This window comes from Trichechus manatus, unplaced genomic scaffold (genome assembly GCF_000243295.1).
Source record: "Trichechus manatus latirostris isolate Lorelei unplaced genomic scaffold, TriManLat1.0 scaffold00085, whole genome shotgun sequence".
Lineage (NCBI taxonomy): Eukaryota > Metazoa > Chordata > Mammalia > Sirenia > Trichechidae > Trichechus > Trichechus manatus.
In genome coordinates this window covers 7,759,912-7,778,290 of record NW_004444021.1, presented here as the reverse complement: position 1 = coordinate 7,778,290, position 18,379 = coordinate 7,759,912, and the positions used below count along the sequence as shown (strand labels likewise).

Sequence of the window (18,379 nt, the reverse complement as noted above, 5' to 3'; positions counted from 1 at the left end):
TTAGAGAAGGCAATTTCCCTGCTCTTACATTAGAAAGATAAATTATGAGAAATATATAATTATACGCATACATATAAATTCTTTAAATATGTGTCTTCAATATTCAGCAAAGATGTCCGGATCCAGAGCTGTCACCTTTGTGTTGTCTTCTGTAATTGTAAACCTTTTGTATTGTACAAGTCTTGTATAGATGCTGGATGAAGGCTTCAAATCAAGCAAGACAATGCGCTAGTCCAGAGGGTTTTTTATAGGGAGTAAGTAACAAGATAAAATAGAACCAGGGGAAGATTAGGCTGAATATCACAACAAAGTCCTTAATAGGGAGAACCATTAGACTGTGAAATAGTCTTTCAAAGGCACTGGAAGAAGTCATTACTTGAGCCTTTTAAAATCACACTGGACTGAAGTACCCCAAAATACGGTATGCTATGAGGACCAAGCCTGGAGCCCTGGTGGCAAAGTGGTTAAGGCCTCAGCTAATAACCAAAAGGTCGGCAATTCGAATCCACCAGTCGCTCCTTGGAAACCCTATGGCAGTTCAGCTCTGTCCTATAGGGTCGCTATGAGTTGGAATCCACTTGATGGCAGCTGGTTTGGTTTGGTTTTTTGGATGGGGACCAAGCCTACACTGGAAGTGGAAGCAGGAGGATGACCTAATAGTTTTTACTGTCTTGGTGATTTCTATGATTGTACTGAATTTGTGTGTTCAATCTAGATGGATAATCTGTCATTTTATGCTATTTCTTAGGAGAATTTCAACAAATTCACCTAGTGCAGATTTGATGCATTTAGTAGTATCTCAGAATAGGCTAAAATGCATATTAAACTTAATGTGAAATAGCAGAGCAAGGCAACTGTGAGTAAATACCTACTTTTTTTTATAGGAGTTACCTCTAGAGAAAACAAACCTCACCCTGGAAATTTGGCTACATTTCAGCATGCATAAAGGCATGCTGTCCTTCTGGTTTTTCAGTGGAGAAGCAGGTATTTTCACTGCTTTTGTTTAATGGTTTCTTGGGATGACGTTGAGTGTAAGAAAACAAATAGAAACATTTCATCCCTAAGCCAATGGGCTACATTTTGGCAGGAGGTAGTGAGGACCCTGGAAAAAGGTCATGCATCATTTTGTGACTGATCGCTATTAGAGGACTGAAAAAAATAAATAAGGATGACAGAAAATAAGAAAGAGCTACTTCTCTCTTAAGGGTGTTTTCACCCTTCAGGTACCCAGAGAAGTTGTAAAACTGTCATGCTGTGAATCTTTTAAAATAAGACCATTGTCAATCTTGTGCGGTTCCAGTTGATCACCTGCTACAAAGTAGGGAAGTGAGACAGATAACCTCATGACATTATCCCAGTTCTTCCAGTAAAAATATTAATTTAAATTTAAATAAAAATAAAGATCACTCAGTTTTTATGATATATTTGCATTTGTTCCACTTACCAATTTTAATTGCAGTGACATAAAATCAGAGATGGAATCATTATCTTGATGTTTTGTAATTATGAGGTAGATCACTTGCTTTATAATAATGTCTTTTCATGTGTAAATCACAACTTTTAATAAAAGACCATCATACACAAATGGGTGGATCATAAAATATATTCTCATTAATTCTAATATTTTCTGTTCATGTGGCTTTCCACACATTTTCTCAACTTACTGATCATGTGTTCTTGAAGTGTGAAAAATACCTTTCAGTTTAAATAAATAGGTACTCCTCTACCTCAGACCACAAAGTCTAGCCTATTCTTTGTGCTGGCATAATTTTCTGTGATTTGGTTTCATATTTCATTGTCAAGGATCTATCTGATAGGACCTAGATTTTTTGGGGGGAGGGATTTATCAATATCAAAAGATATTCTTAAAAAATGTCCTTTTATTCTAACTAATGTAGATATTCTGAAATTTTCATTGTCTTGCTTTTGAAAGTATAAGTTGGCAAGACTTCATCTCCTTATTTTCCATCTTAAGTACCTGTATTACTCTGAACATAAATCAAGATAGCCTCAGGGCACGTCTTTTCAAAATATCTTTGTATTCCTGCTGGGTGATCAGAACCCTGAGGGATGGACAGCTAAAACCTACAGGTGAGGGAAACCTTTGTAAATATGACATTGCTATTATGAAAGGGAAAATATCACTTTATTAAGGTTGGTGTACAATAGCTTCCAAATGTATTCAAATTCTGTTGGGTTGTTTTTAGGAAAAAAGGTGCATAGCACTATAGAATCATTAACTAATGACTAAAAGTGTCCAGACATCTTTGGTAGGAATGATGTTATTCTAGTTTAGTGTAATGGCAATCTGGATATTTTTAGTCACATCCGTAATTCACCAGGTGCTCCTTGGAAACCCTAACGGGCAGTTCTGCTCTGTCCTGTAGGGTCGCTGTGAGTTAGAATTGACTGGATGGCAATGGGTTATATTAAACATACTTATGCAAACAATTAGAGTTCAGGTAGCAGCCTTAAAATGTGTGACCAGATAAACTGAAGTAAACTTCGACTCAGGTAAATGAATAATGTTTGTCTCTGAATGGATGCTTATTTTTCCCAAAGAAACACAATATAGCTCTACTAAATAGTTCCAAAAGCAGGTGACACAAAGAAATTCAAACAAAGAAAGTGTGAACTATTGCTGAAGTCCTGAACTCATACTAACCTCAACTTCGGATATACCAGTAAGTAACTACATATATGCCCCAAATATATCTATTAGTTAACAATAGAAATATTTTAACAAATTAGCTGAGCACTTGACCATAGATCTTTAGAAGTGTACAGTTTTGTTATTTTCAAAATTTATAGTGCTCTAAAATACTTAAAAAGTAGGAGCACCTCCCCCCTCCAAGATATCTACCTAAAAGTGTTATACTTTAAGCAGTCTTCTACATGCATTAACCCAAGGAAGGAACTAGAAGGCAATCTAAATGAAATCCTTAGAAACAAGCTTATTGGATATATTACCTAGTCTATTTCTGGATCATGAATCTCCCGCCCTCTTTGAGTTATCTCACTGTCGGATAAGAAAATGGAAGAGGATCAATGAAGAGAGAGGCTCCCCATATGGCTTTTCTATAAAGCCAAAAGGAGCAAAGGACAGCGAATTAGGGCTCATTTCCAAGCGTGCTGGCGGGAGGTCGAACCTCTGGCCACCTCTGGCTGCAGAGCTTATCCTGGCTGCACTACCGACCTGGTCCCTCTGACCGCTGCCCACCTCACCTGGCAACCTCCACACCCACATGAAACCACCAGTGTATCAGCCAGTCATCGCACAGTTTTTCGTGCACAAAGCCCAACGAGCTACCGAATAGAAACGAATCCTGAGCCCAGAGCAGAGCTGGAGGTGGTTGGCTGATGAGACCGGTCTCTCAGGAGGGTCTGCGGGAGCTAGTTAGTCCCTCCACCTCTCGCACCCTGGCCGCAGATCCCTCCCTCGGAATCTGCCTCTCTCCCAGAGACACAGCTGTGCGCGCACACACACACAAACTCATTCTCATGCACACCCACATCGCTTCTGGCTCCCACTCTCCCCACCCGCAGCAGAACTATAGGGGCTGGTCCGCGCTCTGCCTCAACTTTCCCGGTTGCATCTGCCCCACGCAGTATCCGAATCTCCGCGCCCTCTCTAGGCACCCTCCAGGGGTACATATCCTCCCCCGCGCCTCTTACCTCGCACCGACAACTCCTGGCGGGGACTGGAGCTGACCGTGGTAGCAGCAGTGGCGGCTGAGCCTGCACGCGGGCTCCCGCTCATGGTTGGTCTTCCTCATCCGACACAAAAAAGGTAGCTTGCGGGCTTTGTCCTTTCCAAATCCAAGGGAGAACTTATTTTGCCGCCGAAATGGCCAACTCGTCCGAGCCGCTTCCTGTCACAGTGCCCCCTGCCCCCGCCCCCTCCAGGCTGCGCGCTGGACCACAGCCCGGTGGCAGAGCATCCAGGCCTCCGAGTCAGTTGGGAGTGGGAAAACGAAGGGGTGGGTGGAAAAGAGAGGGAGGAGGTTGGGAAAAGTGGGGACCCAGTGGTCTTCCGCAGAGGGGAGGGGAGCACTTCCCAGCTGAACCCCCCTCCTCCTTCTCGCCTTTACAAGCAAACCCACTTCCCAGGCGCAGAAGCAACTTTCCTTCACCTTGGCCGGGCAGAAACCTCATCTAATTGGGACTCTCGGCAGAGGCACGGTCCTCCTGGCATTCTCTTCTCCTTCTCTCTTCTCCCTTCCTCTCTCCCTCCCCCTTCCTCCCTCCTTCTATAGGGGTGTATCTGCAGAGTCTTCAGTGAGCCAGGGTACCTAGAGGAGAGGGTTATTATACGGAAAGCCAAGGCAGTTTTGCTGGCTGGTTCACCTCACTATATTTGAAATCCTAGCAGTGCATGCAAAGGTTGATGAATTTCGAAGGAGTGGGGTGAAGGGGCGTGGAGCGGCAGAGAGGGCGGCGGCTCCAACTTTGAAGCTCGGCTAGAGCTTTCGGCCTGCTGGAGAGCAGGGACTAACAGTCAGTCCTTGAAAGAACTCTTCTGTGGTCCCTGTGCTACCGGCCGACCGCAGGCTGGAGGAAAAAGGAAGAGCAGGAGCGGAGAGGGAGGAAGCGAGCGAGCCAAGGAGGCCGGTACGCAGCTCTGCCCCACACGCTGCCCAACTGCATAGTGCGAGCCCCAGGAGAGGGTTTGTGCAGAACAATCTCTGGGTCAGGCGGGAGGGAGACGCTCCTGTTCCCTAGCAACCCTCATCAATCTTCTCCGGCTAGCTCCATCTGAAGGAATTCGATTGGACAGCCCCTGGAGGGAAGCCACACCCCTTCAAGAATGCTGGGCTGCTGCTTTTTCACGTTCTTCCAAATTTCTTGGATGGAATGAGATTAGAGGGGAGTGCTGAATTATCTGCCTTCTTATCCTTCTATGCTGTCACACCGCAGCTACCCTCTCCACCCTCGCATTCTCGATTCCCACTTGTGGTTAGCAAACAGTGTATGGTCTCTACAGAACCTCTTCTTTTTTCTTAAAATGAAATAAATAAAATCCTTAAGTTGGTGACGTAGGCACAAAAGAGAAAAAGGCACACGGAAATAGTTTAATAGGCTCCGAGCTACAGATAAAATCCTAAAGGTAAGATTCCAGGGAACTTTCTATGTTTAGAAACACATTGTGTTTAATTTCAAAATTGAAACTACAGTGTCATTAATCTTCCACGCTGATATACTAACTTTGTATTAACCAAAGACTGAGTTATATGAAGCCAGAGACGATTAATGCTTTAAATGCTACATTTATTCTTTAATGCCAAGTTGTTTAACAACTGCTGTCTTTTGTAGGCTAGCCAGAACATTAAAACTACAGAAATTATTTTTACCACCGATTCTATTAGAGATCCAAAGATATTTAGAAGTCACGTGTGCTTATATATGTCATTGTGAACTCCACTCAAACCAGTAACTTGAATATATTAAAAATTAAAATGTCATTAAATTGGAAACACATTCTTTCTGGAATGCAACAGCATTACCAAAATAAAAGCAAAATTACTCTTCTTTTGTATTTAATTACTATTATCTAACATATACTGCTCATCACAAACACATTAGACCTTCATAAGAGAGAAACTTCAGAATGTCTGCCCGGAGAACAAACAGCAGACCATTGTACATCAAGGAGTCATGACGGGAGCAATGAGGAAGATGAAGATTTATACGCGGCAAAGGCCTCAGGTATTCATGAAGACATGTTTGCTGCTTTTGGCCTCTTTCAGAGTGCTCCAGAAGATACCTTTATGGATTTCCAAGACCTTATCAGAATCAGCTGGAATTGGGAGAAGTAGAAGAGGTCTGATATTTTCATTTCACTAAAAGAAAAAAAAAAGTTGCTGTGTTGGCACAAAAGCAATTGCTGATATATAGGCTGAACTGCGTTTCCATAGCCAGTATCTAGGCTATTTAACACCTTACAGTCTCTAACACTTTCAATGTATAGAGACTAAAATACTGAAGCGAATTATCAATCTGTTATCAGATCCCCTCAAGCATCCTCCCTCCCCAATTTGATAGATTTGAATCCTGAATTTCCATCACTTCCTACCTGTGTGCCCTTGGGCAGTTTCTTAACATAACTGTATCTCAGTTTCTTTATCTGTAAAATGGGAATAATAATTGCTTATCCCTCAGAGTTATTTTGAGGATTAGTAAGTACCACGTAAGCATATATAAGTAATGGTACTATTATTAGTCTCTAGTTTATAGTTAACTAATGATATTTTCCTTGTTGAGTCATATAATATTTAATTGAAGGCAATTAGTATTGTACTTACTCAGTTAAATTCGTCATTGATTGGTAACACGGTTTTAACTTTTAATGTTTCTTTGTTGGGAGTGTGTGTGTTTTCAGGTTGCTTTAAAAAGCCTCAGGGGATAAGGTTGCAAAACAACCTGTCTAAAGGACATTTCAGTTAAGAAATTATATTTCCCCTTCTCCCCCTCCTGAGGAGCCCTGGTGGTGCAGTGGTTAAAGTGCTCGGCTGCTAACTGAAATGTCAGCAGTTTGAACCAAGCAGAAGCTCTGCAGGAGGAGAAAGACGTGGCAGTGTGCTTCCGTAAAGATTTATAGCCTTAGAAATCCTATGGGGCAGTTCTGTTCTCTCCTGTAGAGTCACTGTGATTCAGAATCGACTCAGCAGCAGTGGGTTTGTTTTTTTGTTGTGTTTTTCTCCCCCCCTACTCCAAGTGTTCTAGCTGGGCTCCATTTCTAAACAATCGTAGTTCCCTCCTTTTTGTACCTCTGGTGTGGCATGTTTATGATTATCAAATCTTTTTAAAGTCAAACGTGTTTTTGGGTGTCTAGACCACTCTTTCTAGTTCATATTTTTTATTAGTTTGTTTAAACTCTATTAATTCATTTATATTTGTTTGAATGATTAACCATATGTTATTCCTTCTTAGGGCCCTCTTAGGGCCCTTTATAGTGAGCACCATGATTTCTGAAATAATGCCTTTTTAATGTAGCCCATAAAGTGTACCATCCTTCCTCCAGAAATAACACTGGTGATGTACTATTACCATTAATTACAAATAAAATGCCTTCTATGTCCCCATTCTGATCCAGAGTTTACCCTCACTAGCATATCTTTTGGAGAAAATCTCCATTGGCTTGATCCAGAAATCAATTTTGTTTGTGGTTTCTACTACCAGTCAGCAGTGCACAGTTATTATGATCATATTTAGGATGATTAAGTGTCCAGTTTGTCATGGACAGTCCTGGTTTTTATATCTATTGTCTGGGTGTATTCATAGTGCTCAATTTATTTCTCAAAAGTGTTGGATTTGGGCAATACATTATATGGCTTTCTGAACCCACGTAGGCTGCATCAGTCTTCACTTGTTCCTCTTGTTCTGTGACTATTAAATTCCTCTGTATAACTCTTTTTTCAAGATAGAACTGACTAATTCTGGAAGTAAGTATATAATATGCATGTAAAATATTAAAATTTCTCTTTAATTTGCTTATAGTTATCCTCCATTTATTTTTTGACTTCTTTCAAAATATGTTTCTTCTTGGATCATTTGTGAATTCTGATTTTAATTATTGTTAGACAAGACGAAAGTATTCTAATTTTTGTTTTGACTAAAGCTACAAGGCAAGAGGTGCCAACTACTCCATATTCCAAAGTGAAATTTTTTGGACCCCCTGCACTGGATTTGTGTGGGGCATCCTTAAACCACGTGGAATATTAAAGAGTTAAAGTCTGAGAGGCTGAGAGAGGTAGGAAATTGGAGCTTAGAGAATTTTTGGTGTGCTCGAAACGTGCAGGTCCTGGGTGTGTGTTGGAGGTACTTTTCCCTCACATTAACTCTAATTGAGGGGTGCTGCTGCTACAGGGAAACCTCTGCTGTGTTCCGTTGGAGTTAGAGTGACATACTGGACTACTTTTTCATTCACAGCAGAGAAATCTAAAAGGCAAGAAGCTGTGTCTAGATCTGCCTCCCAGAGGGCTGAAAGAAAAGAGGGCTGAACCTTGTGAATAACTGCACTCCCACTATGACAGGGCAAAGGGCTGGGTTTCCTGTGCACTGTGTGTGGGGAGAGTGAGCATAAGCTCAGGAGATGTGTTTTCTCAGATCCTACCCAGAAGGGCTTGGTGGAGAAACTTTGGATCCCTAGTAGACAGTCTGTTTGGAGGGCACAGGTCTGCAGTAATATAACTGTGCAGATTATGCTCTGCACAAAGGTGCCTAGCCTGGCTGAGGGGTGAGACAGAGCTGCTTGCCCCATGATTTCGGTGCAGGGCTATGTCAGCCTGGTGGGAGGGCACATTTTTGTAATTCATAAACCATGAGAGGGCACGTTTTTTCTAATTCACATAAAGGGAGTGAACTAGGGTGAGGTACAGACAACCAGGAGCCTAGGAAAGGGTAGTAAGTGGCCAGCCACCAGTGCCTCAGCAGAATCAGGTAAGATTGTGCAATGAGAGACAGCCAGAGCCTGAGGATCTTCAAAGAGCTGACTAAATTGCCATCAAGAAAGTCATCTTGAACACCTGCCACGCCCAGGAAAAAGCAATGGCAAATCAGTACCGGTAAATTAAGACTTTTCCTGTGTCTTCACATCTTCTATCTCCTTAGGGGTTAAAAGCTGCAGCTGTCCACTTTCAGGCTCGCCTCCTGCTGCCTTTCCTCTTTGTGGGAGGGGGCAAGCTTTACTCGTTTTGGGGTTTTGATGATTACACTGCATTAAACTTAATTCTACCTGAGTCTGATTTTTTTTTTTTTTTTTTTTTTTTGGCACTAAAGTGAATAGAGGAATTTTTATCTGGGAACAACTTGAAAGTCAAGGCATTGACCTTCATCCAAGGAGATGGGAAAGAATAAGCTCCATAGACAAGACATGCGGGGGTGATGGTGAGAAAACAATAAAATTGTTATATGGTGCTTTATGAACCTCACTTGTTTGGTATATGTCTTAGTCATCTAGTGCTGCCATAACAGAAATACCGCAAGTGGATGGTTTTAACGAACAGAAGTTTATTTCCTTACAGTAAAGTAGGCTAAAGGTCCAAATTCAAGGTGTTAGCTCCAGGGGAAGGCTTTCTCTGTCTTGGCCTTCTCATCAGCGTTCCCCCAGATTAGGAGCTTCTCGGCGCAGGGACCCCAGTCCAAAGGACACACTCTGCTCCCGGCACTGCTTTCTTGATGGTATGAGGTCCCCCTGTCTCACTGCTCACTTCTGTCTTTTATATCTCAAGAGATTGCCTCAGGACACAATCCAGTCTTGTAGATCAGGTCCTGCCTTACTAACACAACTGCCACCCATCCTCCCTCATTAACATCATAGAGGCAGGTTTACAACATACAGGAAAATCACACAGTACCAGGAATCATGGCCTAGCCAAATTGATACACACATTTTTTGGGGGAACATAATTCAAACCATGACAGTATATAAATGTTTGGATCTGTACTTTGGATTCTTTTGCATTTTTTCTTGATTCTCAGTAGGAAAAAATGAGAAAGAAATAGCCTTCGTTGTTTATTATGTGTTTTGTCTGTTTTTTATCCAGCGTTTTGTAAGGCTGATTTTGAATGTGAATGTTCTAACATTAAAATGGCATATCAGACTAGGGGAATAATCTCACAGTTTCCCTCTTCTTAAAACTTCTCTCATTTGGAGATAGTTTTCCAGCCCATAATTTAATTTAGGTGTTGACTCCTGAAGCAGGAATGTTTCACACTGAGATACCTCTAATGACTTTGTTCTTGGGGATTTATTCAATAATAAATATTTATTGAAGGCCTACTCCATACCAGACAATGTGCTATGTGCTGGGTATGCAGGATAGATTAGTTCAATATAGTTCTTGACGTTGTGTAGCATATAGTCAGAGGAATGCATTCAGTCAATTGTTAGGTGCCATTTAGTCAGTTCCGACTCATAGCGACCCTGTATGCAATAGAACGAAACACTGCCTGGTCCTGCGCCATCCTCACAATCTTTGCTATGTGTGAGTCTGTTTTCGCAGCCGCTGTATCAATTGATCTCATCAAGGGTCTTCCTCTTTTTCGTGGACTCTGTACCTTAGCAAGCATAATGTCCTTCTTCAGGCATGGGTTCCCTCCTAATAACATATCCAAAGTATGTGAGATGAAGTTTTGCCATCCTTGCTTCCAGGGAGCACTCTGGGTGTACTTTTCTAAGACAGACTTATTCATTCTTCTGACAGTACATGGTATATTCAGTATTCTTCGCCAACACTGTAATTCAAAGGCATCAGTTATTCTTTGGTCTTCCTTATTCATTGTCCAGCTTTTGCATGCATATGAGGCAGTTGAAAATATCATGGCTTGGGTCAGGTGCATTTTAGTCCTCAAAGTAACATCTTTGCTTTTCAACACCTTAAAGAGGTCTTTTCCAGCAGATTTGCCCAATGCAATATGCCATTTGATTTCTTGACTGCTGCTTCCATGGGTGTTGATTGTGGATCCAAGTAAAATGAAATCCTTGACGTCTTCAATCTTTTTTCCATGTATCATGATGTGGCTTATTGGTCCAATTGTGAAGATTTTTGTTTTATGTTGAGGTGTAATCCATACTGAAGGCTGTGGTCTTTGATCTTCATCAGTGAGTGCTTCAAGCCCTCTTTGCTTTCAGCAGGAAAGGTTATGTCATCTGCATATCACAGGTTGTTAATGAGTCTTCCTCCAATCCTGATGACGCATTCTTCATATCATCCAGATTCTAGGATTATTTGCTCAGCATACAGGTTGAATAAATATAGTGAAAGAATACACCTTTCTTGATTTGTAAACCACACAGTATCCCCTTGTTTTGTTCCAAAAACTGCCTCTTAGTCTATGTACAGATTCCTCATGAGCACAATTAAGTATTCTGGAATTCCCATTCTTCACAATGTTACCCGTAATTTGTTATGATCCACAGTCGAATGCCTTTGCATAGTCAGTAAAACAAAGGTAAACATCTTTCTGGTATTCTCTGCTTTCAGCCAAGATCCATCTGACATCAGCAATGATATCCCTCATTCCACATCCTCTCCTTCTGCCTTGAATTTCTGTCAATGTACTGCTGCAACTGTTTTTGAATTATCTTCAGCAAAATTTTACTTGTGTGTGATATTAATGATATTATTCAATAATTTCTGCATTCCATTCTACCACTTTTCTTTGGAATGGGCACAAATATAGATCTCCTCCAGTCAGTCGGCGAGGTAACTGTCTTCCAAATTTCTTGGTATAGGTGAGTGAGCATCTCCAGCACTGCATCTGTTTGTTGAAACATCTCAATTGGGATTCCATCAATTTCTGGAGCCTTGTTTTTTGTGAATGCCTTCAGTGCAGTTTGGACTTCTTCCTTCAATACTGTGATCATTAAGGTTGTGTTTCAACCTGGCTGGGCCACGGTTCTCAGTGGTTTAGCAGTTGTGATGTAGTTTGGCAATTGTGTAATGATACAGTTACCTCCATGATGAGATCTGACATAAATGTGATCACCTCTGTGATGGGATCCGCTGTGAGTAGCCAGTCAGTAGAAAGGGAGTTTCCTTGGGAGTGTGGCCTGCATCCAATATAGGTGAACTTTCTGGCAAGGCTCGCTGGCTTCAGTTCCTTTTGGTACAGTGACTCTGTGTATTCCTTCCATCTTCTTTTGATGCTTCCTTCATCTTCCAGTATTTTGCCCATAGAATCCTTCATTATTGCAACTCAAGGCTTGAATTTTTTCCTCCGTTCTTTCAGCTTGCAAAATGTTGAGTGTATTCTTCTCTTTTGGTTTTCTAACTACAGGTCTTTGCACATTTCATTATAATACTTTGTCTTATTGAGCTGCCCTTTGAAATCTTCTGTTTAGCCCTTTTACTTCCTCATTTCTTCCATTTGCTTTAGATACTGTATGTTTAAGAGCAAGTTTCAGAGTCTCTTCTGACATCCATTTTGGTCTTTTCTTTCCTGTTTTTAATGACTTTGTACTCTCTTCATGTATGATGTCCTTGATGTCATTCCACAACTCGTCTCATTTTTGGACATTAGTGTTCAATGCATCAAATCTATTCTTGAGATGGTCTCTAAATTCAGGTGGGATATATATCATATTTTGGTTGTCATGGACTTATTTTAGTTTTCTTCAGCTTCAGCTTAAACTTGCATATGAGCAGCTGATGGTCTGGTCCACAGTTGGCCCCTGGTCTTGTTCTGACTGATGATATTGAGCTTTTCCATCATCTCTTTCCACAGATGTAGTCAATTTGATTCCTGTGTTTTCCATCTGGTGAGGTCCATGTGCATAGTCACCATTTATGTTGTTGATAAAAGGTATCTGCAATGAAGAAGTCACTGGTCTTGCAAAATTCTATCATATGATCTCCAGCATCGTTTCTATCACCAACGCCATATTTTCCAGCTACAGATCCTTCTTCTTTATTTCCAACTTTTGTATGCTAGTCACCAGTAATTATCAATGTTTTTTGATTACATGTTTGATCAATCTCAGACTATAGAAGGTGGTAAAAATCTTCAGTTTATTTTTGGCATTAGTGGTTGGTGCATAAATTTGAATAATAGTCGTATTAACTGATCTTCCTTGTAGGCTTATGGATATTATCCTATCACTGACAGTGTTCACTTAAGGATAGATCTTGTAATGTTCTTTTTTACGATGAATGCAACACCATTGCTCTTCAATTTGTCATTCCTGGCATAGTATGATTGTCTGATTCAGAAGGGCCAATATCAGTCCATTTCAGCTCACTAATGCCTAGGATATCAATCTTTATCCATTCCATTTCATTTTTGATGACTTCTGATTTTCCTAGACTCATATTTTGTACATTCCATGTTCCAATTATTAATGAATATTTGCAGCTATTTCTTCTCATTTTGAGTTGTGCCACATCAGCATATGATGTTCTCAAAAGCTTGACTCCATCCACATCATTAAGGTCGACTCTCCTTTGAGGAGGCAGCTCTTCCCTAGTCATATTTTGCATCTCTTCTAGCCTGAGGGGCTCATCTTCCTGCAGTATATCAGACAATGTTCCGCTGCTATTCATAATGTTTACACTGGTCAAGTTTTTCAGAAGTAGACTGCCAGATCCTTCTTCCTAGTTTGTCTTAGTCTGGAAGCTCCACTGAAACCTGTCCACCATGGGTGATCCTGCTGGTATTTGAAATTCTGGTGGCAAAGCTTCTGGCATCACAGCAACACACAAGCCACCACAGTATGACAAACTGACAGATGCATGGTAATTCAGTTAATATGGAGCTTTGTTTTTAGGAATGTTCCAACCATAGACCGCCTGACTGTGGGAGATGTCACAAGCTTTCAGCATTGCACCTCAGGTTGTTTTACTCTAATTCACAATATTGTGCCTTTTTATTTAATTTCTCTTGCTATTTTGGAAATATTACTTACATTAAGGACAAAAATAAATAAACTTCTATTATTAACTTCCCCATTCCCTCTTTTAATACTTTATCCATTTGAACAACATTTAATATGCTCTCCAGGTTCATTAACTAATCTGTTTTTCAGTCTGAAGGGCAATGTACCTACTATGGAAACCTTTGCAATGAGGAAAATCAAGTTTATGAATAGTAAAGAATTCTTTTTTCTGGTCTAGTACAAGGACATCTTAGTAGAGAAAAGAATCTGGGTGGAGGTACTACGCAAATGTAAATGTAAGTTGTAAGATTTGCTAACATTTCTAGGCCAGAATTCAATAAAACAAATTCAAGATTCCAGGAAAGTATCTTATTCAAGCAAAACATGTTTTGCTTGAATTATCTAAGCAATTGAATAAAAACCTTAATCAGGTAATTGTTTCTGTTCTCTGGTTTAGTTTGGTAGTAGAGATTCAATCACTGCGAGACTTCAAGTAGATATAGTGGTAAATTAGCAGTGACCTATGACAGTTCTATTATTATACCCAAATCAAAAAAATCCATACAGCTCAAAGTAGAGTATCTCAGATTGAAAAGAAGGAACTGTATTACTGGGGAAATGCTTATTAAAATTATGTTAGTCAGTCACAGATCCTTACTTTGGTGACTCATTATTTTGATTCTGGAAGTTATACAATAAGTGTGCTCTTATTAATTGCAATGATTAAATTTTAATGAGAAGTAGTCTTTCTTATGGTTTGCAGGGAAGAAAGTACAAATTCCTTTCTATGTTCTTAAGTAAATGATTTTTGTGCTTAGTTTATTCTTCCAATGATAAAGCTACTCTTGCCCATCCTGACTCTAAGGAGGGTATGATTTGCTAAAGTAATGTTTAAAGAACATGTATAGACCAGAGAATTGCAGAATAAGAACAATGAAAGGCTCACAGAGAAGTCCAGTGCTTCACAAACTTTTGTTCCGGCCAGGTAAAGTAAAATATTCAAAAACTTTTTCACTTTATTAAGGTGTCTTAGTCATCTAGTGCTGCTATAACAGAAATGCCATAAGTAGATGGCTTTAACAAAGAGAGGTTTATTCTCTCACAGTCCAGTAGGCTGGAAGTCCTAATTCACAGCGTTGGCTCCAGGGGAAGGCTTTCTGTCTCTGTCGGCTCTAGAAGAAGGTCCTTGTCATCAGTCTTCCCTTGGTCTGGTAGCATCTCAGCACAGGAACCTCAGGTCCAAAGGATGCGCTTTGCTCCCGGCACTGCTTTCGTGGTGGTATGAGGTCCCCATGTCTTTCTGCTCACTTTTCTCTTTGATATCTCAAAAGAGATTGGCGTAAGACACTATCTAATTTTGTACACCTTATCAATATAACTGCTGCTAATCTATCTTATTACATCACAGTGATAGCATTTACAACACATAGGGAAATCACATTAGATGGTAAAATGGTAAACAGTCATACAATACTGGGAATCATGACCTACCCAAGTTGACAGATGTTTTTGGGGGATACAATTCAATCCATGACAGTAGGATAAGAATTGCTGATCTTGTCCATATTCAGAAATAGCTGTTTTAGTTATCTAGTGCTGCTATAACAGAAATATCACAAGTGGATGGCTTTAACAAACAGGAATTTATTCTCTCAAAGTTTAGGAGGCTAGAAGTCCAAATTCAGGGTGCCAACTCCAGGGGAAGGCTTTCTCTCTTTGTAAGGTTTTGGGGAAGGTCCTTGTCATCAGTCTTCCCCTAGTCTAGGAGCTTCTCAGCACACGGACCCCAGGTCTAAAGGACATGCTCTGCTCCTGGCTCTTCTTGCTTGGTGGTAATGAGGTCCTGTTCCTCTCTGCTGGATTCTCTCTTTTATATCTCAAAAGAGGTTTGACTCAATATATAACCTAATCCTGTAAATTAAGTCTTGCTTCATTAACATTACTCCCTCTAATCTTGCCTCATTAACATTATAGAGGTTAGGATTTAAAACACAAAGATAATTATATCAGATCACAAAATGGAGGACAACCACACAATACTGAGAATCATGTTGACACACATTGAATCTGAGGGACACAATTTAATCCATAACAATAGCTATCGTAAATCTGTGCAGACCATGAAGTCTTCCTTAGAGACCCCCTCCATATTTATATTATTAATATTCTTTCTTTGAATACCACTTTTGAGTTTTCAACATGCTTTCATTTCTAGATTTTACTACAACCTTTCAAGTTAAAAAAATCCTGTTGTTGTTGTTGTTAGGTGCTGTCGAGTCGAATCTGACTCATAGTGACTCTCTGTACAACAGAACAAAACACTGCCTGGTCCTGTGCTATCCTCACAGTCGTTGCTGTGTTTGAGCCCATTGTTGCAACCACTGTGTCACTCCATCTTGTTGAGGGTCTTCCTCTTTTTCACTGACCTTCTACATTACCCATCATGATGTCTTTCTCCAGGGACTGGTCCCTCCTGATAACATGTCCAAAGTACGTGAGACAAAGTCTCGCCATCCTCACTTCCAAGGAGCATTCTGGCTGTACTTCCAAGACAAACTTGTTCATTCTTCTGGCAGTCCATGGTATATTCAGTATTCTTCACCAAGACCATAATTCAAAGGCATCAATTCTTCTTTGGTTTTCCGTATTCACTGTCCAGCTTTTGCATGCATACGAGACAATTGAAAATATCATGAGTTGGGTCAGGTGCACCATAGTCCTCAAAGTGGCGTTTTTGCTTTTCAACACCTTAAAGAGGTCTTTTCCGGCAGATTTGCCCAATGCAATATATCATTTGATTTCTTGACTGCTGCTTCCATGGGCATTGATTGTAGATCTAAGTAAAATGAAATTCTTGACAACTTCAGTCTTTTTTCCATGTATCAGGATGTGGCTTATTGATCTAGTTGTGAGGATTTTTGTTTTCTTTACGTTGAGGTATAATCCATACTGATGACTGTAGTCTTTGATCTTTATCAGTAAGTGCTTCAAATCTTCTTCACTTTCAGCAAGCAAGGTTGTGTCATCTGCATATCACAGGTTGTTAGTGAGTCTTCCTCCAGTCCTGATGCTGCGTTCTTCTTCATATAGTCCAGCTTCTTGGATTATTGTTAAAAAATCCTACTGTCCAGGTTTTCTAAATGAAGAAAACGAAAGCTAAGGAAAGTTAAGTGAGTTACACAAGGTCATACAGCAAATGAGGAATAACATTAGAACTTGAATTCAAACCAATTGAATTTTAATTCAGTGTTTGTTTCAATACCCTGCGCTGCCTCTCATTGCTGCCTATTCACTGGACAGTGGTGTCTTGCTGCACCTTCCATGCCCCAAACTACTCTGTTCTTCATAGCTACTCTAGTGTCTTATTACCCAAGCTTCACTTCCCTCAAAATTCTGCTTAGTCTAACTTTTTCCCAAGCTTTAATCTTCAGCAGGTTGATGATGTGTATGTATGTGTGTGTGTGTGTGTATGTGTGTGTATATACATATATACATGTAATCAAATAAACTCATTCCCACTAAGAGCTTAATCAGGTAACGATTACCTTTTCCAGGTTATATTTCAGCTTTAAGGGAATTTCAGATACTTTGGAAAACAATAGAATTATAACCTATTGTAGACATAACTGTTAGGGGTATGGTGGTGGTAGATGTCTACATGGTCTGAAATTCACTGATCACTCCAAAATCTTATGAAAATTCTTTCACTAATATCCATGATTTCCTCCTACCTCCATGAGTCAGTCAACTTCATAGTGAACTATGAGGAATGATATCATGATGTCACGTCTACTTGTTCAGTGTTGTTTGCCTGGAACCTAGGGCAGTGTCTGGAACATATTTGTTGAATGAGTGAATTTAAACAATATTGCCAACAGTCTGCTCAATTATAGTCAGAGAAGGAAGATGTATAAGGTTTGAAGTGTAAATTATAATAATATAATTATTAAAAATGCGTGATTCTTAGAGATAAGTTTAAATAGATGTATCTGTCAGGATTGAGTAAATTATCCTGTGGTAATAAACAATCCCCAAAACTCAGTTGTTTAAAATGACTCTTGGTTAGGAGTTCTGCTTCACGTTGTCCCTACTCTGGGACCCAGGTTGATGGAGTAGCCAGTATCTGGAACATTATCAGTTGTTGTAAATGGCAAGAAAGATATGGAGGGCCACATATAGGCATTTAAATGCTCTGTCCAGAAAGAGACATATAGCTTTTATTTACAATTCATTGGGCAGCTAATCCCAGCAGCCAGAGGAGGCCAGAGTTGCAGTCCCACCCTATGCCATAAAACCAGTAACCAGTTGCCTTCAAGTTGATTCTGACTCATGGTGACCCCAAGAGTGTTAGAGGAGAACTGTGTTCCATAGGGTTTTCAATGGCTGTGATTTTTCGATCACCAGGCCTTTCTTCCAAGGTGCCTCTGGGTGGACTTAAACTGCCAACCTTTTTGTTAGCAGCTGAGCACATTAATTGTTTGTACCACCCAAGGACTCCATGCCAGAAGACAGAGAACCTGAACTAACTGTTGAGCAGTATTAATGATTGCCACAGTGGCAAAACAATATTCATTATGTGGAAAACTTCTTCCAGAACAAGAATAAGAATTTCTATTTTTTTAACATTTTCTATGGGCTAGGCACTGTGCTAGTGGTTTACACACATTGCCTGATTAATTTATGCAACAACTCTGGGAGGAAGGTATTATTATTACCTTTATTTAGATGAAGAAATTGAAGTGAAGTAAGGTTAAATAGTTTACCCACTTAGTAAGTACTGGGGCCAGGATTAGGGCTCAGATCTGTTTGACTCTAAAGATGACATCCTTAATAGCCATGCTGTATTACCTTTGTTAAATAAATCTGACTCCTTCAGCTCCATCATTTGGTTACTACTTTGCCTTTGATGGTCATGGTCATTAATACTAGGCCCCTGAATGTCCCTTTCTCCACCATGCTAAGAAAGCATGCATTTAGTCAGTACAAAGCAGTAGAAGTACAATC

At 40.2% G+C, this 18,379-nt stretch overlaps 1 protein-coding gene across 1 annotated transcript in view; it reads right to left on the bottom strand.

The window, feature by feature from the left end:
• The window catches only part of GRM3 (glutamate metabotropic receptor 3), a 249,807-nt gene extending 245,812 nt beyond the window's left edge, over positions 1-3,995 (bottom strand). Inside the window, exon 1 of the mRNA XM_004381478.1 lies at positions 3,676-3,995. The gene's annotated coding sequence lies outside the window, so the exon portion shown is untranslated. The remainder of the gene's footprint in view (positions 1-3,675) is intronic.
• Between the last annotated feature and the right edge of the window lie 14,384 nt (positions 3,996-18,379).